Source organism: Schistocerca piceifrons, chromosome 1, assembly GCF_021461385.2.
Source record: "Schistocerca piceifrons isolate TAMUIC-IGC-003096 chromosome 1, iqSchPice1.1, whole genome shotgun sequence".
NCBI classification, from domain to species: domain Eukaryota; kingdom Metazoa; phylum Arthropoda; class Insecta; order Orthoptera; family Acrididae; genus Schistocerca; species Schistocerca piceifrons.
In genome coordinates this window covers 100,134,141-100,146,502 of record NC_060138.1, presented here as the reverse complement: position 1 = coordinate 100,146,502, position 12,362 = coordinate 100,134,141, and the positions used below count along the sequence as shown (strand labels likewise).

Below are 12,362 nucleotides of genomic sequence, written 5' to 3'. Positions count from 1 at the left end.
CCTCGTCTCCTACTTTCCAAACTTCACAGCAGGAGAATTTCTGTTAAGTTTGGAAAGTAGGAGACGCGGTACTGGCGGAAGTAAAGCTGTGAGGACGGGGCATGAGTCGTGCTTGGGTAGCTCGGATGGTAGAGCACTTGCCCGCGAAAGGAAAAGGTCCCGACTTCGAGTCTCGGTCCGGCACACAGTCTTAATCTGTCAGGAAGTTTCATACCAGCGCATACTCCGCTGAAGAGTTAAAATCTCATTCTCAAAATATTTTCACATTCTAAGGAGAAAGTTGTTGATTGAAATTTTGTGAAAATATCTTGCCGTAACTAAAAACGCCTTTCCGGAATGAGATTTTCACTCTGCAGCGGAGTGTGCGCTGATACGAAACTTCCTGGCAGATTAAAAGTGTGTGCCCGACCGAGATTCGAACTCGGGACCTTTGCCTTTCGCGGGCAAGTGCTCTACCAACTGAGCTACCGAAGCACGACTCATGCCAGGTACTCACAGCCTTACTTCTGCCAGTACCTCGTCTCCTACCTTCCAAACTTTACAGAAGCTCTCCTGCGAACCTTGCAGAACTAGCACTCCTGAAAGAAAGGATATTGCGGAGACATGGCTTAGCCACAGCCTGCGGGATGTTTCCAGAATGAGATTTTCACTCTGCAGAGGAGTGTGCGCTGATATGAAACTTCCTGGCAGATTAAAACTGTGTGCCCGACCGAGACTCGAACTCGGGACCTTTGCCTTTCGCGGGCAAATGCTCTACCAACTTTTTTTTTTTTTTTTTTTTGACCTTTGCCTTTCGCGGGCAAGTGCTCTACCATCTTTTTTTTTATATTTCCGCAAAGGCCTTCTTTTTTTAACCTTTTTTATTATTTTTATTTTTTGTTAACATAAATGAGTATACAGTCTCACCATCAGCAGCAACCTTTTTTTTTTTTTTTGGGGGGGGGGGGGCACAGGAGAAAGAAAAACAAAGAGGCTGCAGATAGAGAGCTATGTGTGAAAGGGATAAACATGTGTAAGCAGAAAAAAAAAATTTAGAAGAGGAGGAGAAAAGAGAAGTGAAATAAAATAGGAATACTTTCCGCGCCATGCTCCACTTTGGCGCGCCATCAGAACAAAATGCATTCTATCATTGACCATTGAAGGGGAACGTAGGATCGTCCAGTCTTGGCTGGCACGGTTCGTTGAGATTCCAGCTTTGAGGCGGGTTGGTGAAAATACTCTGTAAATAGTTCGCGAAAGTGGCCCGATAGTGTCGATGTCGGCGAAGGGTGTGGTGATGTACTTGGAGGCGTGTCCAAAAGTCCGCCGGATCGACGATGTCGTCCCGGAAGAGGTAGTTGACAGCCATGCCACTGATCCATGTGATGGCGTGCCACTTAGCCGATGTAAAGTAGGTCGTGTCGGGATATATCATCATGGTAGGAGAAACGTGATGTGGTGGTACTCGGAGGTAGAAAGCCACAATCTTCTGTACGAGGGTCCAGACAGCTGCTGCTGGCCCACACTCAAAACGATGTAAATCTGTATCTTCGACATTGCACTTGAGGCACAGGGGTGAGTCCACCAGTGCGATGCGATGCAGTTTCTGTCTTGTAGTATACTTGCCGTTGACGAGAAGGTACCACATAGAGTTGGTGTCAGTGGTGTGATATGGTTGGTGGATCGTTTTCCAAACTGTAGGCCATGAAACCTGGGGGTGACGTGTTTCGACGGGGTTGCGGGGTGGAGACATTCGGAGAAGGCGGTAGATGTCGCGGGTGGTCGTCTTCCTGGTCGTGGGGAGCTCGGTGCATATGTAGCTGTACTCCAAAAAGAAACGGCCGATATGTGACATCGGAGGTGGGATGTGTGCCAAAGACGTCGGTGGGCGTCTCGAAACAGGTGCGAGCTCGGTGGTCAACATTCCAGTAAAACTAGCATTTCGGCTTTTCCATAACCGGAGCATAGTATTGGTGTAAAGTGCCGTAGTCCTAGCTCTCACATTAACCAGATCGAGGCCACCATCCCGCTTCGGTAAGGTAAGAGCTTCATACTGGACTTTGAAGATGTGTCCAGAACAAATGAAATAGCCGCCATTGTCGCAGTGATGGGCAGAATCTGCGCTATATGGGGTATCCGGGCTGCCAGATGGGTATTGACGAAGGTGACTCTCTGGCACATAGTCAGCGGGCGTAGTATGTGATTTTGTATGTTGGCCCGGATGCGTTGCAGCAGCGCCCGAAAATTGATCGCCGAGGTGCGGCGAATGTCTCGCGTGTACACCAACCCGAGACAACGAAGGGTGTCCACCAGTTGAAATGGGACTACGCTGTCTGCGGGAAGGCAGCGGCCGATCTTCATGGCGCATGATTTTGCCACGTTCATAGCGCTCCCTGCCCCTGCACTGTAACGGGTAATCCACTGCATCGCAGCTTGTACGTCGGCCGCTGAACGTACGACGAGGGCCAAGTCGTCAGCGTAAGGTGGCAGCGGAACATATGATCCCGGAGTGGAATACCTGTCAAACGTCGCCGTAATACGCAAATGAGTGGTTCCATCGCAATGGCATAAAGCACAGTCGACAAAGGGCAACCCTGCCGTACTGAGCGTTCTATCCGTATAGGTTCTGTAAGTCTGCCGTTGACGAGAAGTCTGGACGTTGCTCCACGAAGGAGCAGCATAATCACTTGCGTGAACGTCGGGGGAATTGCCATTCGGTCCATCACTGCGTTGAGGAATGCATGATTGACGCGGTCAAACGCTTGTTTGAAGTCGATACCAACTGAGCTACCGAAGCACGACTCACGCCCGGTACTCACAGCTTTACTTCTGCCAGTACCTCGTCTCCTACCATCCAAACTTTACAGAAGCTCTCCTGCGAACCTTGCAGAACTAGCACTCCTGAAAGAAAGGATATTGCGGAGACATGGCTTAGCCACAGCCTGGGGGATGTTTCCAGAATGAGATTTTCACTCTGCAGCGGAGTGTGCGCTGATATGTTTTAATGCTTGCCACCGCAGCCCGCATATCGTATTCGCGACTCCTGTCTGTCTGTCTCTCTCTCCCTCTCTCTCTCTCTCTCTCTCTCTCTCTCTGTCTGTAACTCTCTCCCTTCGTCAGAAATAACGCAGCCTGTCAGCGCTGCCTGTGCACTTGAGCCACAACGGCTAGGCGCTCGCGGATGTTCTCGTTATTGCTTCGTTTCATTCACATACACTCATTAGCCAGAACATTACGACCACCTGCCTAATAGTCGTTATGTCCTCCTTTGACACTGATAACAGCGGCGAGCGTCATGGCATGGAAGTAATGAGGTCTTAGTAGGTCGCTGGAGAGAGCTGGCACCGCATCTGCAAAGTCACAAGTCACCTAATTTCCGCAAATTCCGGGGAGAGGGGTAATGAGCTCTGACGCCACGTTCAGTCACATCCCAGATGAGTTCTATCGGGTTCAGATCTGGCGAGTTGTGGGGGTCAGCACTTCAATTGGCACACGCCACTATGTTCCTCGAACCACTCCGTCACACGCCTTACCTTGTGACATGGCACATTATCTTGCTGAAAAATGCTGGCAAAATGGTCGTCATGAAAGGATATACGTGGCCTGCAATCAGCACGCGAGACTTTTGGCCGTCGTGATGCCTTCCACGAACTCCACTGGAAACATGGATGCCCACGTGAAGGTTCAAAAATGCTTCAAAAGGCTCTAAGCACTTAGGCTGCGTTCACACTGCCGGCCGGGCCGAGCCGGGCTGACGCGTACTGTCTCGGCTCGTGCCTAGCCAGCTCAGGCCGACGTGTAGGGCATTCACATTGCGCGCCGCGCCGAGCCGGGACGGCGAAATGGGGGAAAACCCACTTCTCCGATTTTCATGTTTTACAAATTCTTAGCGGTATATAAGACTTCGCCACATCGTTTTATGAACTTATTTTTTCCTTAAAAGCGTTACTTACGTCGTGAAAAAAGAACAAGTCTACTTTTCGTTTCGCGTGATTTCTTAGTTTCGTAACGCTTCCCAACCGATTTTGAAGAAAGTATGCGGCTCATAAATCTGATTTTTGTACACGTGGTAGTATAACATCTTAGCTTCGTATTGAATCATTTATCTTTCCATATTTCATAACAGTCATTGTGAAATGATGCAATTTGTCAACGTTGTGCACTTGTTTTACAAAGCTTGTAGTGAAAAAGTTATGTAGCGGGTAGCTTACTGTTAGATCCGTTTTAGACCATACATTGTTGGGAATGAAATGTATCTGAAAGTACCAAAAAGTTTTTGAAATGATAATGATACTGATATCTGCCTCTGGTCACAAGCAATGCGAGCTATTCAGTGGCGTCAGTGCCGCGTCCGCAAGCCACGGAGTTCGCGCAGTTACAGCTTGGCTTAGTACATGTACAGGTAGAAGTGTCAATGACATAGGTCTGATAAAATTTGGTGTAAAACTAATCACAAAAACAAACTGGAGATTTGTGATACGTTTACTGCAGAAACTGAAGCGCAATTCTGTAGTCTCGTTGTCTACTTTGACAGAAAAAAATAATGGAGAGTTAATGAAACTACTGTAGATCGTCACAGATGTGCGTTTCATTGTTCTTCATTGTTTTCTTCCTTCCTTGGAGGGCTGCGCTGCACTGTCAAGGTAATCCCCACTCTTTGGCTAAATGGCTGTTAGTTGCCGAAGGCCAAATGAATAAATGAATAAAATATCCCCACCCTTCGACAGCTGACAAGCAAGTCAGTAGAAAACGCAGCTGCAGTCAACAGTTGCTCGCCTTTAGCTAGTCTGTGCTGTTGTGTAGAACTATGTCTTCACTCTTTTATTGGTATTGTTTTGACTCTGCAGTAACTCGTCGAGTTTTCAAGTACAGAAGAACTAGGAGGTTATGGATTCATCCCATAAATAGCGACAGACATTTAGGAGGGTTTTCTTCTTTACATGAAGAACTTAAAAACTATCCTGAAAAATTTTATTCATATTACAGAATGAATCATAATAATTTCAGTATGTGCTGCAGAACATTCAAGACAAAATTTCGAAACAGAACACAAATTTTCGCGGAAGTATAACAGCAGAAGAAAAATTGTGTATAACGATAAGGTAAGATTCGTTAGTACACACTTTTTGGTTTGCAGTAGAACTTTGTGCAGCATTCACTACCTCCAATTAATTGTAGTCATGCTTTTGTATTTTAAATTTCACAAACGCTTACCTCTGAGGGGAAGAGAGTTTATGGGACTCCTGAAAATCATTAGTAAGTAATTACCTTCGTCATTTTGGGTAATGTCTTGCTGTGCCTTCAACAAAGAATCGCAGATAAACTCCTTCAAATTTTCCAACTATTTTCTTCTTTTTTCTTCATGATGCAGCAGTGGTGATGGTTCATCATGTGGAGCCACTGATGACCTCACTGACTTCTTTTCATTACCTTGTAAGATAGACAGATTGATAGGCGAAGAGTTTTGAGATAATGCCCTTTGACTCAGTGGTTCTATTTCCACTGGTAAGGAGCTGTGCATAGCTCTTGGAACTTAGGAAAATCATATGACAGTCAAAGCCCGAGTGGAATTGCATTTTAATATACTATTCCCTGGATCACATGACTTCATTTTGCCAAGTTATTCAAGTTATTCTCTGTAACTGTCTCTCACGTCTTTGCATTTCGATTTCATTATTTTAATTGAAAGAATATAGAAGGGTGCAAGAAAAGTCTCTTTAATTATTTATTGTTGTATAACTATGAAATGACATGGCCTAAGTAAATATCTACTGTGCAAACAAAACTGTGAAAACTTCGCCCAACACCACACTTGAGTAACACATTTTACGATTTTTTTTCTCAGGTATCTGTCCCCTGGCATCTCCTTTCATGCACTAGCATCGTCATTCCGATTAGGAGTGTCTACCGTATCAGTGTTGGTGAAAGACGTTAGTATGACCATATGGGAGTCACTTGCACCCATTCATTTACCAACGCCAACTGTTTCTCGATTTAAAGAAATTGCCAGGGAAATGCATACGAGATGGGGATTTCCAAACTGTGTTGGATGTATAGACGGGAAGCACATACGTGTTCAATGTCCTAAACTTTCTGGCAGCATGTTTTACAATTACAAACAGTATTATTCGATTGTACTCCAAGCAGTTGCTGACGCAAATTACAAATTTTAGCTGTAGATGTTGGTGCCTACGGTAAACAGTCTGATGCAACCTTTTCCTCGCAGAAATTTGGACAACGAGAAGACTCTATACAATGATATGCATTCCAGAGCAAGAAAAGTTGTTGAATGTGCATTTGGTATAATGACCAATAAATGGAGACTACTGAGGAAGGAAACTGATCAGCTACGTCTACGGATGTTTCACATAGTCAAGTGCATTTGTCTACTTCATAATATTGTCATTGACAGAGAAGGATGCAATGCTGAAGCTGAAAAGTTTTGTAACAATGCTGATATGCAGAAAGCGGTGCCACATTCAACAGAAATTCCACATTACGTTCGAAAACTGTCAGGAACACTTTTGTTGAATATTTCGTTAAAAATGCAACTTAAAATAATTAAAAAACATTTCAAAAATAAATTTTGGAATTGAAAGTACTTAGCTATTTACTGCATTTTTGTGTATCTCATTTCACTGCAAATAAAGCAAATACAATTATAAAGGAAAATAATTTACATTTGTGCGTACTATCTGAAACACACTCCTTGGTTACTTCGTTCCATAATCTGGAAACTGTATCATTACTGTCATACTAGCCGAATTTCTGATACCAAATTGATGGACACAAGTTAATGTCATGTATATATTATTCTGCAATCATTAAAGTAAGAACATCGCAAAAAGATGTCACAGATAACAGCTTCTAGTAACGTGCCACAGCATGACTTTACAATGCATTGTCATCTGGTAGGGAGACATTTCCGTCCCTCAGTGACACTCATATCTGCCTCCGTTTACAAGTAAATGCGAACTATTCAGTGGCGGCAATGCCGCGATCGCTGGCAAGATATTGTTGTAAATGCATGTAGATTAAATAAATGAAATGAAAGTAATTTCGCATGTATCATTATAATAAACGTAATTTTTCCTCACTGATTGTGAAATGTGAGGTAACATCTTAAAATAAAAGACATCTGCAGTCACACTTGTGACGAAAGCAGAAGGGAGACGTGTGATGCGTGTACTGCAGAAGCTGTAGTGCTGCTCCACAGGCTCGCGCCTGCGGTCGGCTCGCGCCGGCAATATTAAACACTCGGGATGTCGCCGGCTCGGCTCCAGGAGGCTCATGCCGTGTCGGCGCGGCCCGGCCGCCAGTGTGAACACCGCAATTCAAAACCATGTGTTTGATATCGAAGCGGGCGGCGCCCCGGCCAGGCTCGGCTCGGCCCGGCCGGCAGTATGAACGCAGCCTTAAGAGACTTAACATCAGTCCCCTAGACTTAGAATTACTTAAACCTAACTAAGGGCAGCACTCACATCCATGCCCGAGGCAGGATTCGAGCTTGGAACCTTAGCAGCCGCATGGTTCCGCACTGAAGCTCCTAGACCGGCTCGACCACAGCGGCCGTCCGTTACGGTTCCCCAGAGCATACTGGAGCCGTTGCCAGCCTGTCTCCGTCCCGCAGTACCGGTGTCAAGGAGCTGTCCGTTTTGAAAACGACGAATTCACGCACTACCGTAGGCATGATAAAGAAGGGATTCATCAGATTACGCAACGCTCTGCCGCTAGGCCAACGTCCATTAGGATGGTTACATGCCCATTTCTGTCGTAGCTGCCGATATTGTTGTGTTGACATTGGCCACAAGCAAGGGTCGTCGGTTGCATAGGCCCATAATAATAATAATAAAATACTACCAGGGATCCAGAACATGACTACGGAAACAGTTTGTTCGACTGGAACCCTGAACGCCAGAGGTTAGGAGGAAAAACCATAAACTGCGTAAAGGAAGGAATTCTAGAACAAAGGCAGTAGAAAAAATTCCTGAAAAAAGTCTGTCTTTGCACAAGATCATTGAAGAAAATTTGTCACTATTCTGTAGAGGAATGGGATGTTATTTTTGTATTTGTTTACAACATGCTCCAATTCATTATTTGTTACAGTACACGAATGTATTTTATGTGTGTAAGGAGTGTAGTGCCGCAGTGGCTACACCGGTTCCCGTCAGATCACCGAAGTTAAGCGCTATTGGGCGTCCCCAGCACTTGGATGGGTGGGCATCCGGCCGCCATGCACTGTTGCCGTTTTTCGGGGTGCACACAGACTCGTGATGCCAATTGAGGAGCTACTCGACCGAATAGTAGCGGCTTCGGTCAACAATACCATCATAACGACCGGGAGAGCGGTGTGCTGACCCCACGCCCCTCCTGTCCGCATCCTCCTCTGAGGATGACACGGCGGTCGGTTGGTCCCGGTAGGCTACTCGTGGCCTGAATACGGAGTGCTTTTTTTTTTAAGGAGTGTTGTACAATGTTTGTTGTATGTTGTATGATGATGGTGATAGAGGGGAGAGGGTGAAACGCTGTGCCGGCTCGCAGCCTATTCCTCGTGAATAGCATCAAAAGGGCCGGCAAGCTTTACGTCCACATTCAACGGACGGATCGCCATCGACAGAGTCACGCCCCTTAACTTCACAAGACACTGCAGAGAGGTTTGGTATTTAAATCAGAACACTGGCGCAAAGTCTGGTGATTGGAAATTTATGCCGCCACCTCTCATCCTCGTGCCGACCAAATGCAGGCAGTGAACATTTTTTCCACCACCAGCATTCTAACAATGAGACGTTATTGTGAAGAAGAAGAAGAAGAAGAAAGAACATGATAATGATGAACGCAGAAAGTGATAAGAATGGCAATTCCAGTTGTGGTGGATGGCCGTATGCCGAAGTCCGACCGATAAAATAAAATAATTAACTTTCAGCATTACGTGACTTAAGCAACTTAAGATACGGAGAACTCATCAATAGAGCGAGAAAATTAGAAGTGAAACAGGATGGAGGGTGTCCCTCCGACGACGTCATTAAAGATGAATTGGGGTAAGATGTCGAAGGAACCTGGACGTGCCCTTTCGAAGGAATCATCTCGGAATTTGCCTTAAACGATTTAAGGATTTCATGAGAAGCCAAAATTTGTATTGCCAGACGGGGATTTGAACTGACGTCTACCCACATACGAGTCCAGAGTTTCCCCGTGCGCCACCTCGTTCGGTATACTAACCCAAACTAGCAAAAGCGTTACGATGTCGGGGTTGAAATCCTCTTTTACTGACAGTGGATTGAAAAAAATTAAATATTCCACCTGAGAAAACTTTTATCAGTATGTGGTCATCGGTTTTAACTGTGTACACTGGAAGTGTCCAATAACAAATGGAGTCATCACATGAAAAGTTACTGTGTGAGAAGTAGTGATGCACAGGTCATTGTATTATTTGTGATATTTCGCTCTTCGAACGTTTGATAGGAATCTATATCCTTTATTGGTTTTTAGAGAATGTTTACATATCGACAAACTAAGACAATACTGTCAACATCACGCGACAAGCTGGCTGTTTCGTCTCATGCAGAGCTTTTCGTTGATGTCGTAAGTGTGATGTACGGCAACGTCACAAAGCAGGTTCAGCAGACTGCTTCATAGTTCGTGCTTCCGCTTCTCCGGTTTGTTTTGTGACCCTCTGAAGCCCCCGTCACACTTGGCCTTAATGGCTGCTTCTGACGTTGACAAATCTACATGACAAAAGTTGCAGAAAACAGGGGAAAACCCCATTCCCGCATCAGACGTTTGCACTTTGCCAGTTATGAACCAGGATGTTTCTGCGACTATGACTTCTGTTCGACGCTGCAGTAATTTTGTAACACACTTGTTGCAGAGTCAAGAATTACGCTTTCCGGAAATGACCTTCCTGATTTTTAATAATGCTAGAGATTTCCAAACAAGTGAGTTAACGCCTGCTTGTGAGTTCCTCGCACCATTTTCCACTTTTTTCGTTATTTACCGGGCAGAAGTATTGTGTCGAACCGTTTTTAATCCAGCCATTAAGGTGACATCACTTCCACAAAATCCTTCTACATTTTGTTTAAATTGTTTAGATCAGTTGTAAATTTATTTCATCACGCACACACAGACACATACACACACACACACACACACGTGTGTGTGTGTGATGCTGATGATGATGTTTGGATTGTGGGGCGCTCAACTGCACGGTTATAAGCGCCCGTACAAATTCCCAACCTTTTCTCAGTTCAATCTTGCCACTTGCATGATGATGATGAAATGATGAGGACAACACAAAAATGGTTCAAATGGCTCTGAGCACAATGGGACTTAAATTCTGAGGCCATCAGTCCCCTAGAACTTAGAACTACTTAAAGCTAACTAACCTGAGAACATCACACACATCCATGCCCGAGGCAGGATTCGAACCTGCTACCGTAGTGTTCGCGCGGTTCCAGACTGTAGCGCCTAGAACCGCTCGGCCACCCGGGCCGGCGAGGACAACACAAACACACAGTCATCTCGAGGCAGGTGAAAATCTCTGACCCGCCGGGAATCGAACCCTGGAGCCCGTGCTCGGGAAGCGATTGTGTGTGTGTGTGTGTGTGTGTGTGTGTGTGTGTGTGTGTGTGTTTGTGTGTGTGTGGGTGTGTGGCACTGGACTAGCATTCGGGCAGAGAGTGGATTCAAATCCCAGTCCTTCTATCTAGATCTAAATATTGTGCAGTTTGTCCAGTGCTAATTTGTTCTCTGTTACAAAAAAAAACCGTGAACAATCGGAGATTAACGTTAACAGACCTTCTTCATACGTAAAACAGTAGTTGGTTACAATTTTTTCCTTTATAATTAATTTTGAGACTATTTGACCGTATCATGTCTATTCATCATTTCATCACCCACATGAGACAACAATCAAAAGGTCCTGCACACCCGATATTCATTTTCCGTGGTTTTCCGAAGTAGCACAACAAAATGGTCGGCTGTTTCCTACAACTAGCCTATAGCTAATTTCCTTTTCTAACCTACCTCTCTAAGCTAATGATTTATCTTAGTTCTTCTCCAATCCGGATTCCCCGTTTATCGGGAGCGGTCGACTTAACATTCGGCTATCCGTGCACACCATGTGGCCAGACCCAGACTTCCACATGTCGTCAGCCACGTGTCTGTAACCTGCACTTGTACATCCAGTATTTATATTCCCGTACAGGGGAGACATTTTTAATTGAAAGTCGCTTGCCCCGTGTCGGCGGATGAATACAGTATAGGAGTGCCTGTGCTGGTCATAAAGTACCATGCAGTGTTCCTTCGGAAACGTCGGAGTCGAAATTTATGAGCGGAAATCAGTCTAATACCTCTTTCAGTGGAATGTTCGTACCGGTACTGTTGTTGCTAAGACAGCTTTTATACGTGTACTATAGATCAAGACAGGAAGAAAATGTTTAGTATACATGGGTTCTAAAATGCGTACCTGAAGAGAAACGGACACTTGTTCAGTAAAAGAGATATGTTTCACATTAGCGAAGATGAACATCTGCTCATAGCTCTTAAGGTATGCATTTATGAGCCCATGTTTTCTAGACTTTTTTTTTCTTGTCTTGGCCTATACTACACGTATGAAAGTTGCTATCCTAGCGGAAACAGTTCCTGTACATGTATTCCATTGTCAGAGGTAACAGAATGTTTTTCGGTTATAAATTTTGACTCAGCTGTTTTTCGGACCTGGGTCCCTTACTTTAGATTGATATATTTACCCTTCACCATCACCCCTGAAAGTTTGTGACATCATTACGGGATCACCCTCCGGTTGCTTTTTCTTCCGAAGCGAAGTTATTCCTACAGCAGATGTAAATTCGACAGTTATTGCTCTTAGTATCACAAATATGTGATTTTATCGCTTTCATGCGCCTACCAAGCGTGCTAGCAATCTTTTCAGTAACCCCTCTGTGCGCAGTGCAAGTAGTCTAACCTTGCCTTCGTAGTCGTTACGTGACAAATATGAGGGGCATTCAGTAAGTAATGCAACACATTTCTTTCGGAAAGCAGGTTGGTTTTATTCAGGATTCCTATATACTAAACTATTTTGGCTACAAAACCATATTTTTCAACATTTTCTCCTGATAAAGATGATTTAAATTGCTCTAAGCACTATTGGACTTAACATTTGAGGTCATCAGTCCCCTAGACTTAGAACTACTTAAACCTAACTAACCTAAGGACATCACCCATGCCCGAGGCGGCCATGTCGTACTACGTTAATAACCTCCCCATCATCCATGTATTACTTTCCCACGAAGGGCGTCCTTCATTGGGCCAAAGAGATGCAAGCTGGAAGGTGCGAGATACGGGCTATAGAGCGAGTCAGGAACAACAGTCCAGTAAAGTATGTA

The 12,362-nt window shown here is 44.8% G+C and overlaps 1 non-coding gene across 1 annotated transcript; it reads right to left on the bottom strand.

Annotated features, from left to right (window-relative positions):
* Positions 1–400: 400 nt before the first annotated feature.
* Trnas-cga lies at positions 401–475 on the bottom strand. The gene has a single exon. It is a non-coding gene; the product is annotated as a tRNA-Ser (tRNA).
* Between the last annotated feature and the right edge of the window lie 11,887 nt (positions 476–12,362).